Below are 8,285 nucleotides of genomic sequence, written 5' to 3'. Positions count from 1 at the left end.
CTCGCAGGAGAGCTTCTGTAAAGTTTGGAAGGTAGGAGACGAGATGCAGAAGTAAAGCTGTGAGCCTGGGGGATGTTTCCAGAATGAGATTTTCACTCTGCAGCGGAGTGTGCGCTGATATGAAACTTCCTGGCAGATTAAAACTGTGTGCCCGACCGTGACTCGAACTCGGGACCTTTGCCTTTCGCGGGCAAGTGCTCTACCATCTGAGCTACCGAAGCACGACTCACGCCCGGTACTCACAGCTTTACTTCTGCCAGTATCTCGTCTCCTACCTTCCAAACTTTACAGAAGCTCTCCTGCGAATCTTGCAGAACTAGCACTCCTGAAAGAAAGGATATTGCGGAGACATGGCTTAGCCACAGCCTGGGGGATGTTTCAGGAATGAGATTTTCACTCTGCAGCGGAGTGTGCGCTGATATGAAACTTCCTGGCAGATTAAAACTGTGTGCCCGACCGAGACTCGAACTCGGGACCTTTGCCTTTCGCGGGCAAGTGGTCTACCATCTGAGCTGCCGAAGCACGACTCACGCCCGGTACTCACAGCTTTACTTCTGCCAGTATCTCCTCTCCTACCTTCCCAACTTTACAGAAGCTCTCCTGCGAACCTTGCAGAACTAGCACTCCTGAAAGAAAGGATATTGCGGAGACATGGCTTAGCCACAGCCTGGGGGAAGTTTCCAGAATGAGATTTTCACTCTGCAGCGGAGTGTGCGCTGATATGAAACTTACTGGCAGTTTAAAACTGTGTGCCCGACCGAGACGCGAACTCGGGACCTTTGCCTTTCGCGGGCAAATGCTCTACCATCTGAGCTACCGAAGCACGACTCACGCCCGGTACTCTCAGCTTTACTTCTGGCAGTATCTCGTCTCCTACCTTCCAAACTTTACAGAAGCTCTCCTGCGAACCTTGCAGAACTAGCACACCTGAAAGAAAGGATATTGCGGAGACATGGCTTAGCCACAGCCTGGGGGATGTTTCCAGAATGAGATTTTCACTCTGCAGCGGAGTGTGCGCTGATATGAAACTTCCTGGCAGATTAAAACTGTGAGCCCGACCGAAAGGCAAAGGTCCCGAGTTCGAGTCTCGGTCGGGCACACAGTTTTAATCTGCCAGGAAGCTTCATATCAGCGCACACTCCGCTGCAGAGTGAAAATCTCATTCTGGAAACATCCCCTAGGCTGTGGCTAAGCCATGTCTCCGCAATATCCTTTCTTTCAGGAGTGCTAGTTCTGCAAGGTTCGCAGGAGAGCTTCTGTAAAGTTTGGAAGGTAGGAGACGAGATACTGGCAGAAGTAAAGCTGTGAGTACCGGGCGTGAGTCGTGCTTCGGTAGCTCAGATGGTAGAGCACTTGCCCGCGAAAGGCAAAGGTCCCGAGTTCGAGTCTCGGTCGGGCACACAGTTTTAACTGCCAGGAAGTTTCATATCAGCGCACACTCCGCTGCAGAGTGGAAATCTCGTTCTGGAAACATCCCCCAGGCTGTGGCTAAGCCATGTCTCCGCAATATCCTTTCTTTCAGGAGTGCTAGTTCTGCAAGGTTCGCAGGAGAGCTTCTGTAAAGTTTGGAAGGTAGGAGACGAGATACTGGCAGAAGTAAAGCTGTGAGTACCGGGCGTGAGTCGTGCTTCGGTAGCTCAGATGGTAGAGCACTTGCCCGCGAAAGGCAAAGGTCCCGAGTTCGAGTCTCGGTCGGGCACACAGTTTTAATCTGCCAGGAAGTTTCATATCAGCGCACACTCCGCTGCAGAGTGCAAATCTCATTCTGGAAACATCCCCCAGGCTGTGGCTAAGCCATGTCTCCGCAATATCCTTTCTTTCAGGAGTGCTAGTTCTGCAAGGTTCGCAGGAGAGCTTCTGTAAAGTTTGGAAGGTAGGAGACGAGATACTGGCAGAAGTAAAGCTGTGAGTACCGGGCGTGAGTCGTGCTTCGGTAGCTCAGATGGTAGAGCACTTGCCCGCGAAAGGCAAAGGTCCCGAGTTCGAGTCTCGGTCGGGCACACAGTTTTAATCTGCCAGGAAGTTTCATATCAGCGCACACTCCGCTGCAGAGTGCAAATCTCATTCTGGAAACATCCCCCAGGCTGTGGCTAAGCCATGTCTCCGCAATATCCTTTCTTTCAGGAGTGCTAGTTCTGCAAGGTTCGCAGGAGAGCTTCTGTAAAGTTTGGAAGGTAGGAGACGAGATACTGGCAGAAGTAAAGCTGTGAGTACCGGGCGTGAGTCGTGCTTCGGTAGCTCAGATGGTAGAGCACTTGCCCGCGAAAGGCAAAGGTCCCGATTTCGAGTCGCGGTCGGGCACACAGTTTTAATCTGCCAGGAACTTTCATATCAGCGCAAACTCCGCTGCAGAGTGAAAATCTCATTCTGGAAACATCCCCCAGGCTGTGGCTAAGCCATGTCTCCGCAATATCCTTTCTTTCAGGAGTGCTAGTTCTGCAAGGTTCGCAGGAGAGCTTCTGTAAAGTTTGGAAGGTAGGAGACGAGATACTGGCAGAAGTAAAGCTGTGAGTACCGGGCGTGAGTCGTGCTTCGGTAGCTCAGATGGTAGAGGACTTGCCCGCGAAAGGCAAAGGTTCCGAGTTCGAGTCTCGGTCGGGCACACAGTTTTAATCTGCCAGGAAGTTTCATATCAGCGCACACTCCGCTGCAGAGTGGAAATCTCATTCTGGAAACATCCCCCAGGCTGTGGCTAAGCCATGTCTCCGCAATATCCTTTCTTTCAGGAGTGCTAGTTCTGCAAGGTTCGCAGGAGAGCTTCTGTAAAGTTTGGAAGGTAGGAGACGAGATACTGGCAGAAGTAAAGCTGTGAGTACCGGGCGTGAGTCGTGCTTCGGTAGCTCAGATGGTAGAGCACTTGCCCGCGAAAGGCAAAGGTCCCGAGTTCGAGTCTCGGTCGCGCACACTGTTTTAATCTGCCAGGAAGTTTCATATCAGCGCACACTCCGCTGCAGAGTGAAAATCTCATACCGAACTACCAGTTTAAAAAGTTACAGCTGCAAAATACTAACGCGAATTCTTTACAGACGAATGGAAAAAGTGGTAGAAGCCGACCGCGGGGAAGATCAGTTTGGATTCCGTAGAAGTGTTGGAACACGTGAGGCAATACTGACCTTGCGACTTATCTTAGAAGAAAGATTAAGGAAAGGCAAACCTACGTTTCTAGCATTTGTAGTCTCAGAGAAAGCTTTTGACAATGTTGACTGGAATGCTTTCTTTCAAATTCGAACGGTGGCAGGGTAAAATACAGGGAGCGAAAGGCTATTTACAATTTTTACAGAAACTAGATGGCAGTTATAAAAGTCGAGGGGCACGAGAGGGAAGCAGTGGTTGGGAAGGAAGTGAGACAGGGTTGTAGCCTCTCCTCGATGTTATTCAATCTGTATATTGTGCAAGCAGTAATGGAAACAAAAGAAAAATTCGGAGTAGGTATTAAAACCCACGGAGAAGAAATAAAAACTTTGAGGTTCGTCGATGACATTGTAATTCTGTCAGAGACTGCAAAGGACTCGGAAGAGCAGTTGAACGGGATGGACAGTGTCTTGAAAGGAGAATATAAGACGAACATCAACAAAAGCAAAACGAGGATAATGGAATGCATTCCAATTTAGTCGTGTGATGCTGAGGGAATTAGATTAGGAAATGAGACACTTAAAGTAGTGTAGCAGTTTTGCTATTTGGGGAGCAAAGTAACTGATGATGGTCGAAGTTGAGAGGATATTAAATGTAGACTGGCAATGGCAAGGAAAGCGTTTCTGAAGAAGAGAAATTTGTAAACATCGAGTATAGAAATGGTTCAAATGGCTCTGAGCACTATGGGACTCAACTGTTGAGGTCATTAGTCCCCTAGAACTTAGAACTAGTTAAACCTAACTAACCTAAGGACATCACAAACATCCATGCCCGAGGCAGGATTCGAACCTGCGACCGTAGCGGTCTTGCGGTTCCAGACTGCAGCGCCGTTAACCGCACGGCCACTTCGGCCGGCTCGAGTATAGATTTAAGTGTCAGGAAGTCATTTCTGAAAGTATTTGTATGGAGTGTAGACATGTATGAAAGTGAAACATGGACGATAAATAGTTTGGACAAGAAGAGAAAAGAAGCTTTCGAAATGTGGTGCTACAGAAGAATGCTGAGGATTAAATGGGTAGATCACATAACTAATGAGGAGACACTGAATAGAATTGGGAAGAAGAGGAGTTTGTGGCACACCTTGACAAGAAGAAGGGACCGGTTGGTAGGACATGTCTTGAGGCATTAGGGGATCACAAATTTAGCAATGGAGGGTAGCGTGGAGGGTAAAAATCGTAGAGGGAGACCAAGAGATGAATACACTAAGCAGATTCAGAAGGATGTAGTTTGCAGTAAGTACTGGGAGATGAAGAAGCTTGCACATGATAGAGTAGCATGGAGAGCTGCATCAAACCAGTCTCAGGACTGAAGACCACAACAACAGCACAATAACAATAACAATATTCAATATTTGCCTAATGAGCAAAATAGTAACCCAAAATTATCCTTTCACATTTTAGTTGATATATTTCTTTGAAGTGACGTTACAATCGAACATAATCTCAACGCAGTAAATAAATGGGGAGTACCGGCTATCTCGAAGTTCTCGAGGTAATTTGACGTCTATAATCTGAAAATGATTTACCAACCCATGAACATCTACTACATTCAAAAACTGTTTTGATTGCAAAAGCTGATCTTGTCTAATTACGAGAACATTCATTTAATTATTGCTTGTAGGCATTGTGCTATGCCTCATATGTGCTCGTTTCAACTGTCTGATGAAATGAGTACTTCAGTTACATTTATGAGAGGTGGGAGTCTGAAATGAAGATATGAGATTTGCATTACGTTTATAAAAATTACTGCGTTTCAAATTAGAAGAGTTTTCATAGTTCAAACCGCTTAAGGTTATTCAAAACACATACTACTCGCACCGCAGACATATAAAGATAGATCAGTTGATAACATACGCTTAGAAACGCAGAGAAAATGTAAAACGGTTCCTTGTGTTACCGAACTGGTGCGTAGAGAGGAGCTGTATATATCCCTTACAATCTCTTCGTCACTTCGAGCCCACTGCCACCTTTTCAAATGTTATTGGTTTTCGGTACGAGCCAATACAGCCATCTCAATATCGTAACTCAGTCACTGCGATACGAACGTAAGGACAACACGACACCAGTCCGAGAACGAGGAAATCTCCGACACGGCTGGGAGTCGAACCCGGCCCCCTTCAGTTAGCATTCTGCCTCTCTGACCGCCCAGCTGCCAACGTGGACACACATTGCCAGTTTCAAAACATTCTACTGCAGCTATACTCGTTAGCACATCATATAACTCCGAGCAAGTCACACCTTTCCTCCAGAGCAACCCATACGGAATAGGCTGAAGCAGATCGCCGTGCTTTCTTTTAAAACAAGCAAGCTATGTGTGCCGACCACGCTTTCCCTACACTTTGGTTGAAGAAGCACATGCCTCAAAGACCTCAGGTAGATGAACTGTGTCACCGAAGCAGCCGTGATATACAGAAATCGATCAAACTGCCACAGATGTAATGGCAAACATCGCTGTTCAGATGAAGACACATGATAACAGAATGTAAGAATGATGGTCGATTGTAATGGACACCTTTGTTTACGAAAACTGACTATTCTTCCTTTGACTTGTTTCGATTTCCTTCCGTAAGATCAGCAATTATTCACTACTGCTGTTACCAAAAAATTAATATGTAAATCCTTGAGAAATAAATTCAGTATCAAAGTATGAGTCTTTGTGTGAAATTTAAACAGACGGTGTTATCATTAGTGTTATATAAAGGGTGATGAAGTTACAAACATTTAACGATGATGTAATAGGATAAATGTATCATTTTAAAGCAAAGAATCCTTTTCCGGAAAGTCCGAATCTATATTTGAAAGCAAAAACTATTCTGATTATTCTGACAGTGGAATACATCTATAGGTAGTGTTGTTGCTAAGACTGTAACACAGGCAACTTCGGAAGGTGGTAATGTGGACCAAATCCAAGTAATATGTCTTGTAAACATGTAAAGATGCATACATTGAGAGCTATGAGCACTTGCTCATCTTCGATATTGTGTAACACGTCTCTTCTATTGAATAAGTGCCCATAGCTCTTAAGGTATGCATTTAAGTGCCCATGTTTACAAGATTTTTTTCTTGTTTTGGTCCATACTACCGCCTCCGAAAGTTGCCTACCCTACAGTGTTAGCAATGACTTTACCGGTACTTGTATTCCACTGCCAGACATATAAAAACAATATTTGCTTGTAACTTTCGACTCAGGCATTTCCGGACAAGTGTCTGTTATCCTTCATCCTCGAATGTTTGTAATATCATGATTATCGTTGTATTTATGTCCAAGAAGCAAGGAGGTAAGTTGGTTCAAATGTGTGTGAAATCCTAAGGGACCAAACTGCTCTAGACTTACACAGTACCTTAAACTAACTTACGCTAAGGAGAACACACACACCCATGCCCAACGGAGGACTCGAAGCTGCGGCAGGAGGGCCCAGGCTGTTGGTGACATGGCGCCTCTAACCGCACGGCCAAGTTAGCAATTGCGTACAGTCCAGTACTGTTACAAGTAGAGTACTGTCACACGCTACACGTACGTTTGTGCTCGCCACTGGATGAAGTTCTCATTTAGAACAAGAAACGGAAACAGAACCTGCAGTATCTCAACTTGACCAGTCACGATATTCACTGGTAGGATATCTAAATCTACGTTCGCTGCCTTTCGATTCGTCGTCTGCTATTATAGTCGATGGTGATAATTCCGACTATTTATTCGAATCTATGCATCCTAATTTTATTCCTTTTCGAAATTATCGTGCGTCAAATTATATTTCAACCGGTGGTCGTCTCACACTTGTTTGATGAGCTTACTACCTTTATAGCCTTATGTTGTCACAACAGTAAAAGCTATTTCACAAGAGCAAAAAGCAAACTTGTAGCATCGTATTATTGTGGTTAATTTCTTGTATAATATAAATACTGTGATAAGCGTGCTGATACTTATTCAGTATCAGCTTCCCTTATAACTTGAATACACACGCAGCAATTGTGCTTACTTTGATTCTCAGACAGCGCACAATGTCATATGCGACACTACGTGTCTACAATATCATATCTGCGTCAGGCATTCCGCACGGATGCTGGTTGCAGAGGCACTTAGTCCGCACTGGGTAACCGTGAAACGAGCCACGGACGAGAGAGCGGAAAGGCATAAATGATGATAATTTATCTTTATTGAGGAAATATATTTTATAAGTATGGTTTTGATATCATTACTGCAAGAGAGAATTATTTTTCATTGATTTGATGAATACTTCATAATAAGATAATAATTAGTTTACTGTGTTGTAAACGGGCGCGAGCTGCCACCTGCACATCATTGTAACAGTCTGGTATCCAGTACAGAACGCTTGATTAGGTAACATTAGTGAGAAATCAGAAAATATCAATTAATTCTGCCTTTTGTAGGCTACGAAGAACTTGTATATTTTGTAATATCAGTTCTTGGCAGTTCTTGATTATATTGAGTAATACTTCTGTCAAATGACTTTTATAATTCTGCCAACATACTTACTAAATGATTAAGCGTTAACGTAATTTTTACCACGTCATCATCCACTTGCCAATCTTTGTCACTCACTATATAAAGTTCCACAACTGCAATTTAAAATCCAGACACATTACGCGGACTCACTGCACACGGAGTTTACCTGCGGTTTGTTTGTCACCCAAAAAATCAGACCGCCTTTTTATTAGTCTTAATAACAGCAGTAGCGGCAATTTTCAAAGAGCAGTTGCCTGACCGTTATTCATTGCCACAGGTAAGCCAAAAACAGAAAAATAAAAATAAAAAAATACACTTCAGATTTCAATGGACTTCCTTTCATTCGACAAGAAATCGGTTAAGGTTTTTTCAAATTTAATGTCTGAGAAGTAAAGAAGTACGAAACAGAGTTTTACGATAGTTGACAGGAACATATGTACAATCTGGTTTTCTGTATTAGGTGATTCAGTACACCTAGGCTACCTCTAAATTACACAATAAAATGAAAGCAGCAAAACTGACGCACAAGTTGCCGAAGATTTACGTCGAATGGCTTGCAGTAGGCTAGGTGACACATGGCTTTTATTTGTCAGTAGCAAGATCATTAACTAGTATTTTTTCGGGTAGGAAGTTAGATGCTTGATGTATGACTACGGATCTTACTCTTTCGAAGAATGCGGACCCGTTCT

The sequence above is a fragment of the Schistocerca serialis genome, chromosome 7 (assembly GCF_023864345.2).
Source record: "Schistocerca serialis cubense isolate TAMUIC-IGC-003099 chromosome 7, iqSchSeri2.2, whole genome shotgun sequence".
In the NCBI taxonomy this organism is placed as follows: domain Eukaryota; kingdom Metazoa; phylum Arthropoda; class Insecta; order Orthoptera; family Acrididae; genus Schistocerca; species Schistocerca serialis.
Note: the sequence above shows the minus strand (reverse complement) of the source record.